Here is a 9,778-nt window from a genome sequence, read left to right as displayed (position 1 = left end):
GAGGAGGGGTGGGAGAAGGGCCCCAGAGGGTTGGGGGGCATTTTGCATGCAAAATGCCACCCCTGGCAACACAAGCCTCCCCCAGCTGTCAGTGGTAGAGATTAGAGCACCTACTTGGGGAGGCCATGAAATGCCCCCCCCAAGTAGGAGCAGGCTGAGCCTTGGTGGGGGGTGGGAGGAGGGGTGGGAGAAGGGCCCCTGAGGGTAGGGGGGCATTTTGCATGCAAAATGCCACCCCTGGCAAAGGAAGCCTGCCTCTTCATTTTTTCCCCATAGGAAATAATGAAGAAAGATCAGCAGCAGCATGCTAACAATATGCTGCTCCTTCGCTTTCTTATGGGAGGATGGGGGGACCTGCTTTGGGGGGCCATAACATGGCCCCCCAAAGTCCAATCTGTCTGAAACTTGGGTGGTTGTTAGAGAAGGGTTAGAGGAAGGTCCCCACCAATTTTGGGCTTATTAGGTGGGAAAATGCCTCCTCCAGGCGTCCTGAAAGACGGAGGCATTTTCCCCCCAAAAAAAACCCGAAAGAATGCCGAAAGAATGCCGAAAGAATCCCGAATCCCGAATCCCGAAAGAGATTCTTGTTTCGGCTTTCGGCTTTAACGGTAGAGAATCTTGTTTCGGGTAATCCCGAAACAAGAAAGCCGAAAGTTTTTTCCTTGCACACCCCTAGTCCTGACTGGTATATCTTACCAGTCACATATCACACCTGTCCTGCACCAGCCAGCTGCACTGGCTTCCAGTTGAATTCTGAATCAGGTTCAAGGTATTGGTTCTTACCTTTAAATCCCTGAGTGGGTTGGGACTGGCATATCTTCGGGACCGCCTCTCCCTGTACATTCCCCGGAGACTGCTTCGATCGGCGGATAAATGTTTACTGGTGGTCCCCAGCCCTAAGGAAGCCCGCCTCGCTTCAACCAGAACCAGGGCCTTTTCAGTCCTGGCCCCAGCCTGGTGGAATGCTCTGTCAATGGAGACCCGGGCCCAGCGGGACATATTATCGTTCCACCAGGCCTGTAACACAGAGCTGTTCCGCCAGGCATTCGGTGGTTGAAGGGAGTGGTGCCATGTCGGCCTCCCACCTTCGGGGGGGGGGTTCTCCCCACCACTGTACTTTTTTAATTTATTTCATTATTGTTTTGTATATTGATTTTAGTATTGTTGTTTTCTTGTTTTTATTCATTTTAAACGGTTCACCGCCCAGAGCCCCTGGGGCTGGGTGGTATATAAATTGAAATATAAAATAAAAAATAAATATTCTGAAATTCAACACTTCTCACAGGCAAAACCAGCATTAAAAAGGTGTTAGACTGATTTAAGGAGGGAAAGTCCATGAATTGCTACTAGCCATGGTGACTATGCGGTACTCCCGGCTGCCACACAGTGGCTTGAGCTGGGGACCGTACTTTGCCACTTCGGAAGGAGAAGCAGGCAGAGACATCTCCCAGGCATATGGGGATATAGCTGGGGGGGGCGGAGACAAAGCCTTCAGAAGACGGCTCCGCCCTCCCTGCTGGCAGTTGCTCTGCGTGCTCGGCCTGAGCAGAGCACGTCTCAAGCTCTCTCAGCCGAGCTCCTCTGAGGCTGGTTTTACTAAAGGCCCTCAGGGCTAGGCAGCAGTAGCTGCCTTGGAGAGCTGTGAATTTCCCATGCTTGCTACCTTCAGACTTCAAGAGGAGAGCCAGGGCCCAGTGCCAGGCTCACTGGTTTGGCAGAGTCTTTTTTCTTATTTACATTTGGGGCCTGTTGTCTATCAGTCAGGAGGGCTAAAGCAGGGTGAGGCCCAGCCCTTGCAGGCCTCTGGCCTACCTAGGCTCCTTTCCCCCCACCACTGTTTTACTTTGTTGGGAGAGAGTACTTCAGCAGCAGCAATAGATAGGCTTTGCTGTAGGCCAGAAGGGTGAGTTGCAGCCCCCTGAGGGATAGATTAATTCATACTTTATTACTACTGGTCTAGTAGGGTGGATGCTGGTAGCCCCCCCCCCTTCCTCCCATCTAGGCGTTTCCCTCCCTTGCCATTTACACTTACTTGGGAGGGAGTAATTCTAGCAGCAATAGCTTGGCCTAAGGCCTTCAGGCAGCAGTGGCCATTTTGCAGTTTATTCAGTTGGGTTCAGCCATTTTGTGAGTGGCACCCAGTGGCCTTAGTTTCCTGGCAGTGCAGCCATGTTGTGAAGGCATCTACAACATGCACAGCTCCAAGAGCGGCCATTTTGAGTGTGCCATTTGTGTGGCCTGATTTGCCTCCTACTTACTGGCATTAGCAGTCATTTTGGTGGGGCTTGTGCAGCTACCTGCAGACTCATTCTTTGAGGAGGATGATGAGGCCAAAGGGATGAAGAAAATATTGGGTTATCACTGTCTATCAGTCAGGAGGGCTGAAGCAGGCTTAGGCCCAGCCCCCACAGGCCTCCATTCTCCCTAGACTTCCCCCACCCCATTGTTCTACTTTGTCTGGAGACAGTACTTACAGCAACAGCAGAGAAGGCTTGTCTGAGGCTAGTGGGGGCGGGGGAGGAGGCTTGCAGTCATCTGAATGGTGAATTGCCTCACATATTATTTCTGCCAGCTTAGCAAGGTTCTACAATCCCAGGGTCGTGGCTAGTTAAACCACCTGCTGCCCCACCTTCCCCTGCTCAATTTTGCAGCCTTTGTAGGCCTAAAGGGTTGTTTTTAGGTTTTGTCATTCATGTCACTCATGCCACCTAAAGGCATGCTGTGTTGTTGCATCTGCAGAGCTGTCATGCAGAGCACAGTAGTCTAAGATGTGGTCTGATCTTTCTACCAGATTCGCACAATTGACAGCCAGTAGTGGATCTGGCCTAGGCTGCTGTAATCCAGTCATGCAGAGGAGACAGTGGATCTGATTGACAAGATTACTGTAAGTGATGGGCAGCAGCTGAGATGCGCTAGTCTGCCATAAGCCGGTCCTGGGACTGTTGCAGTGGATTGATGAAGTCAAGTCTATCTGGCAGAAGGGGATTGTCCAGCGCCCTCGGTGGCAACCAGTCTGGCACACAGCCTCTTGTGAGATGATGGGGGAAGATGACATTGATATGGCTGAAGGAGATTTATAGTTGGAACTTGTGCTGGTAACAGTAGAGTGCAACCGCCAGTTAAGGAGATAATGGGGGCATTTGTTATGTTTTGCATGGGAAGTGTATCCCAGACCATAGGGTGTGGGACTGCCGTGCGAATGTGCTGTTAGGTACCGAGTTTGTGGAGTAAACTGGGCTGGTATCTGTAGCAGGGAGCCTGTGGGCAACGAGGGTGGGCCCATGGGCCCTGGCTGGGGTATGTCTTGCCATGCAGCCTTGCTGATCAGGCCTGGTCCCCTCACCCCTGGCACGTTATGCCCAGTTACACTTTTTAAACTCTTTCAGTGGGCAGTGTGTGTCCTGGAGGGCAGTATATGAATCAACTGTTAATTTTGTGACATTATTAACATGTTTAGGCTATACATGCCAGGGCTTCCTACCCATTGGTGAGGCATCTGAGCCTATGTGGTCAGAAGCTCAAGTGCTGTCCTCTCATGGGACAGAAGCATGATCCCCAAAAGGCCTGTTTGGCATAGAAACCTCCCAGTGCAGTCTTGCCCTACACGCACACAGTCTTGACTGGCCATGAGGTCTGGGTGGGTACAGCGGTTGGTAAGGCCTCCAGCAGCTCTGGGTTGGCATTTTGCCTCCTCCTAGCCCCGCCTGGGGCTCTTTGCTGTGGGGTTTTCATTCAGGGGCCAATCTAATACAGGCTGGGCTCTTCCAACTGGGCACCCTGCCTCTGGTTTTGCCTTGATCTGAATCAGATCTTTTCCTCAATGAGCAAGTAACACCCGGCTTTCATCTCTATTTCCATTGTCTGCTCAGTTTTCCTATGGCTAATCCCTTATGGAGTGGTCAAGGGTTGCCTTTCTGGCACATGGCGTGAAGTTGGCAGGTCTCAGTGGCAACTGGGTCAAACCCAAAGGGTGGTCATGAAGGCCATGGGGCCCAGGGGGGCTGGGGCCATGTCCCCCTTGGGTAGCAAAGGGAGACCCTGCAACAGGGTGTGGCCACTTCCCTGACATGTAGGACACTCCCTCACCACCCCTGGCTGGTGTTTCAGAGATAGTGATACCCCACATGGCCTGGCAGCTCTCTCTCAGTACCCAGTTTGTACGGGGCAGCCTCTAGGGCCACAGCCATGGACCTCAGGCTGTTATTCAGCAGGTTGTCTGGTGCCAGCCAACAGTGATTGTTCAGAGTTAGGCTGAGGCTGGTGTTGTAGAATGTCTTATCATGTCTTTTTGGTGGGTGCGGTGTATTGCCACAGGAGGGTGAAGTCCCTCATCTGCTGGCCCAGCATGGGGTTGTTCGGGCAGTCATTTGAGCCTAGAGGATGCCAGTTGGGAATTAGCTTGGTTTTGTTAATGGCAGTTATCAAGTCACGGGACCAACTAGAACTGTGTTGGCCAGGCTGCTGCCACTGTGGTGAGATAACTGCTCCCCTCTGCATATCTAGTCATGCACCTGAGGAGGTGTAGGCTACGGCAGATGATGGCCTGGCCCCTCTTTCTTTACTGGATCCCACAGACTTGCAGTGCCCGGACAAGTAGTGGTCTGTTGGCTCGAGGGGAGGTGTGGTCCTCCACCTTACTCCTGGTCATTCACCTGCAGGGTAATGACCTCGTCTCACTGGGTCTGCCATTTTCCTTACAGGCTTACAGACTTCTAGCACCCAGGCAGGGTGATGGCTCGAGGGGAGGCGCGGTCCTCCAACTCACGTCTGGGTCATTCACCTGGTGGATGATAACTTTCACTCACAGGGTGTGCTGTTTTCCTTACAGGTATACAGATTTGCAGCGCCCAGACAAGGAGTGGCCTGATGGCTCGAGGGGAGGTGTGGTCCTCCACCTCACGTCAATGTCAGTCACTAAGTGAGTGATGACCGCGTCTCACAGGGCTTACCATTTTCCTTACAGGCTCACAGGGTTGCAGCACCCAAGCAAGGAGTGGCACGAGGGGAGGTGCGGTCCTCTGCCTCACATCCTGGTCATTCACCTGGTGGGTGATGACCGTGGCTCACAGGGCATACCGTTTTCCTTACAGGCCCACAGACTTGCAGCGCCCAGGCAAGGAGTGGCCTAATGGCTCGAGGGGAGGTGTGGTCCTCTGCCTCACGTCCAGGTCAGTCACCTGGTGAGTGATGACCATGGCTCACAGGGCATACCGTTTTCCTTACAGGCTCACAGACTTGCAGCGCCCAGGCAAGGAGTGGCCTAATGGCTCAAGGGGAGGTGTGGTCCTCTGCCTCACGTCCAGGTCAGTCACCTGGTGAGTGATGACCGTGGCTCACAGGGCATACCGTTTTCCTTACAGGCTCACAGACTTGCAGCGCCCAGGCAAGGAGTGGCCTAATGGCTCGAGGGGAGGTGTGGTCCTCTGCCTCACGTCCAGGTCAGTCACCTGGTGAGTGATGACCATGGCTCACAGGGCATACCGTTTTCCTTACAGGCTCACAGACTTGCAGCGCCCAGGCAAGGAGTGGCCTAATGGCTCGAGGAGAGGTGTGGTCCTCTGCCTCACGTCCAGGTCAGTCACCTGGTGAGTGATGACCGTGGCTCACAGGGCATACCGTTTTCCTTACAGGCTCACAGACTTGCAGCGCCCAGGCAAGGAGTGGCCTAATGGCTCGAGGGGAGGTGTGGTCCTCTGCCTCACGTCCAGGTCAGTCACCTGGTGAGTGATGACCATGGCTCACAGGGCATACCATTTTCCTTACAGGCTCACAGACTTGCAGCGCCCAGGCAAGGAGTGGCCTAATGGCTCGAGGAGAGGTGTGGTCCTCTGCCTCACGTCCAGGTCAGTCACCTGGTGAGTGATGACCATGGCTCACAGGGCATACCGTTTTCCTTACAGGCTCACAAACTTGCAGCGCCCAGGCAAGGAGTGGCCTGATGGTTCGAGGGGAGGTCGGCCTCCGCCTCACGTACCGGTCATTCACCCTGGGTAATGACCTTGGCTCATAGGGCATGGCCCTTTCCTTTCAGGCTCACATGGACTTGCACAGGCAAGTAGTGGTCTGATGGTTTGAGGGGAGGTCGGCCTCCGCCTCATTTTAGTCATTTACTGCATGGTGGTGATCTGACTGGGCAATATGCTCCCCTTTTGTTACAGGCTTGTGTGGGCAAGTGCGGGCCTGGCGGGTTGATGTTTGGTCTGCAGTGCTCCCACAGCGGGGAAGGGTCTGTGCATTTATTTGCCACGCCTCCACATAAGGCTGAATTTGCCAACCTCTACAGAGGTGTGGGGGTTCACTAGTCAAATTACTTCATCTTAGGATAAGGGCTGGATTTCCCAACCTCTACAGAGGTGACAGGGTTCACTGGCAATGACATCATCATAAACCAGCGGCAAGGGCTCCGGTGGGCACTAGGCCACCTGTGGGGCGCTTGGGCCTAAGCAGAGGCTTGGCCCCAGTGGTGGCAGGAGAGAGTTTGGGGATAGGGAGCGGGCCGGTGAGCACCCCTTGGCAATTCCCCATTGGTGGGGAAATGGGGTCTACCAGGAGCGGATGGTATGCTTGTGACGGCTACCACCACCTGGAGACTGCCTGCAGTGAACCCCATGTGTAAGTCCTTCCCTCATGCTGTACGGCTGAGGCTTTAGGAGCTTGAAGGGGGGAACCATTTTGCCTGGCTGGCCGGGGAAAAGCCATTGCATGGATGGCTCCTACCCGGGGCTGTGGGGCTCGCCCAGACAGGTCAAGGCGGTGGTCCAGGGGTGACCCCGTGGCTTGACCTGTACCGCTAGTTTGCCCTTGCCGTATTTAATGGTTGATGTTATATTAATAAAGTGGCCCTTTAGTTCCAACTCCTGTGTCTGCCTCTTCATTCCGACTGGGGTGGCAATGCGGTACTCCCGGCTGCCACACAGTGGCTTGAGCTGGGGACCGTACTTTGCCACTTCGGAAGGAGAAGCAGGCAGAGACATCTCCCAGGCATATGGGGATATAGCTGGGGGGGCGGAGACAAAGCCTTCAGAAGACGGCTCCGCCCTCCCTGCTGGCAGTTGCTCTGCGTGCTCGGCCCACCCACCTCACCCTGTAGTAGTGCAGGATTAGCCGGCTGCTGTTCCCAGAGCCAGGTAGGAATTTTTTCTCCTCTCCCCATATTGGCAAGGTGGGAGAGGTGGTTTTTCGCCTACCTTGCACTGCAGGAAGAGGTTTTAGGTAATTGGCAGTGGTGGTGTATCGTTGTAAGTCACTGGCAGGAGAGAGTTTGGGGATAGGGAGCGGGCCGGTGAGCACCCCTTGGCAATTCCCCATTGGTGGGGAAATGGGGTCTACCAGGAGCGGATGGTATGCTTGTGATGGCTACCACCACCTGGAGACTGCCTGCAGTGAACCCCATGTGTAAGTCCTTCCCTCATGCTGTATGGCTGAGGCTTTAGGAGCTTGAAGGGGGGAACCATTTTGCCTGGCTGGCCGGGGAAAAGCCATTGCATGGATGGCTCCTACCCGGGGCTGTGGGGCTCGCCCAGACAGGTCAAGGCGGTGGTCCAGGGGTGACCCCGTGGCTTGACCTGTACCGCTAGTTTGCCCTTGCCGTATTTAATGGTTGATGTTATATTAATAAAGTGGCCCTTTAGTTCCAACTCCTGTGTCTGCCTCTTCATTCCGACTGGGGTGGCAAAAGGGGACCTCCACATTCAGAGGCAGTAACATTCTAAATACCAGTGCAAGGAAGCAACATCAGGGGACAGTCTCAGCCTCTATGCCATACAGAGTAACAGCTTGGCCACTGTGTGAGACAGGATGTTGAACTAGCTGGATCACTAGCCTAATCCAGCAGGGCTCTGGGTTGCTAACTCCGGATTGGGAAATACCTGGAGATTTGGGGTGGGTGGGAGGATCCTGAGGAGGATGGGATTTGGGGAGTGGCAGGATCTTAGCAGGGAAGAATGCCACAGAGTTCACCCTCCAAAGCCACCATTTCCTCCAATGGAACTGATTGCTATAGTCTGGAATTCAGTGGTAGTTCCAGGAGATTTCCAGGCCCCACCTTGAAGTTGGCAACCCTAAATTTTATGTTGTTATGTATATTTAATCCTTTGGTAGTCGAAGGGTTTAAGTGGGCCTCCTTCTCCCCTGGGGTGTATCTGTTTAAATTCTGTTCAGATAAATGCCTGTTGTTGCTCTACATTTTCATGATGATTCCTTTTGTTAATTTTTTCTCTTTTATTTATTTCTCTGCTGTGTTTCTGTAATAGTACATGCCCTTTAAAAAGTATTCCAGACATCTTTTTTTCCTGATGGAGCTTCCCCCACTTCCTATTAGTATGCTGAACTGAAAATACAATCAAAGCAAGAGTTGTGTTCTACACAGATGACATTGTGCAAAATGGCCCAGAAGAAACAGCCAAGGTAGTGCAAACAAGTGAAGAAAATGATTTTACTCTCGCTAATGAGCAGCTGCTCCAGCACAACAAGGAAAACAAATGAGCAGACAATGGAATCGGTGAACAAGCAAAGGAGTGGAGGGAAAGCCACACAATGACTTGCGACAAAGCCACAATATGCTCAGGCCCATTTCCGGGTACCAAGAGGCCTGTGACAACAGGCAGCAGCCTTTGAAGGAGCTTATTTAATGTACCACTGCCAACATATTGTGAATCATATTACACAATCCAGCTGCTGTTTATACTTCAGTGCATGAGGGACTGCAGCATAGAGATATCAAAATCCAAGAAAGGCATGCAATGCTAAGCAGCTGACAAAAGAAAAGCACACCAAAAACCTAGCAGCGTAATTAAGAGAACAGTTAAAATTTTCTTCTTTCCAAGCTTCAAAAGACGCTTCAGTCCTTCTGCCAGAAGATGGTCTGACCCTGGTTGTCCAGTGGTTGAAAACACATGGAAACCTCAGTTGATTGTATGTGAGAAAGGCTTGGCATAACCATTTTGAAAATGACAATAAGCAGCCAGGAACAGCGGCACAAAAGACTTGCATTTCCTGTTTTCTCGGACTTCTTCGTTGAATCTAAAGACATGGAGTTGCAAAAATGGTGCTCTTCTTCTCCATTCTTTTTCTAAAGCCTTCTTTACTTGCAGTTACAGAACACAATACCGTAAATGGATGGGGAGTTTTGTCTTTGGTATTTATTTGAGCAAGAGAAAAATCCCTACTAGGTACATCCAGTAATTCTATTAATGATTCCAATAGGAAAAACAAAAGGTGACTCAAAAAGATGTACATTTGACAACCATCAAGCTTTCTTTTGATGTACAAAAAAGGCACTGCAAAACTTCCAATTTGGATACATTTGGCACAACTATTCCAGAAGCCATAAACAAACTCCACATAAAACCTATCAAAATGTGTGGGGTGTGTGTGTGAGTGCATGAGAGCATTACAATGCCTGCTGTAAAACCCTCTCACTCCCAACAGTTATCATGGCAGGGGGATAATGTTTTAAGCAAACCCCACAATCTGGGGAGTCAATGTGGAGAGTAGTAATAAGAGAAAGTGTGTTTGTAGGAGAATAATGTTATGTTCGAAGTCAAGCTTTCAGTTTAGGTCTGAAGCCAAAAACACACCACCGTTGGCCCATGTGCTTGGAATATGCGTCCAGAATAGTGTTTCTCAGACTTTCAGTTGGGGCCCCAAAGTGGGCCATGATGACTCTCTTGCAAGTGGTCAAAAGGTTAGGAGGAGGGAGGGAGGAAGAGGGTGAACTGGGAGAGAAGAAGCAGTGGCAAATTTGGGTTTGTTTCTGCATACTGTATAAAGTGACCAT

This window comes from Eublepharis macularius, chromosome 15, assembly GCF_028583425.1.
Source record: "Eublepharis macularius isolate TG4126 chromosome 15, MPM_Emac_v1.0, whole genome shotgun sequence".
In the NCBI taxonomy this organism is placed as follows: domain Eukaryota; kingdom Metazoa; phylum Chordata; class Lepidosauria; order Squamata; family Eublepharidae; genus Eublepharis; species Eublepharis macularius.
The sequence above is the reverse complement of the archived record's forward strand: the minus strand, read 5'-3'. Positions refer to the sequence as shown.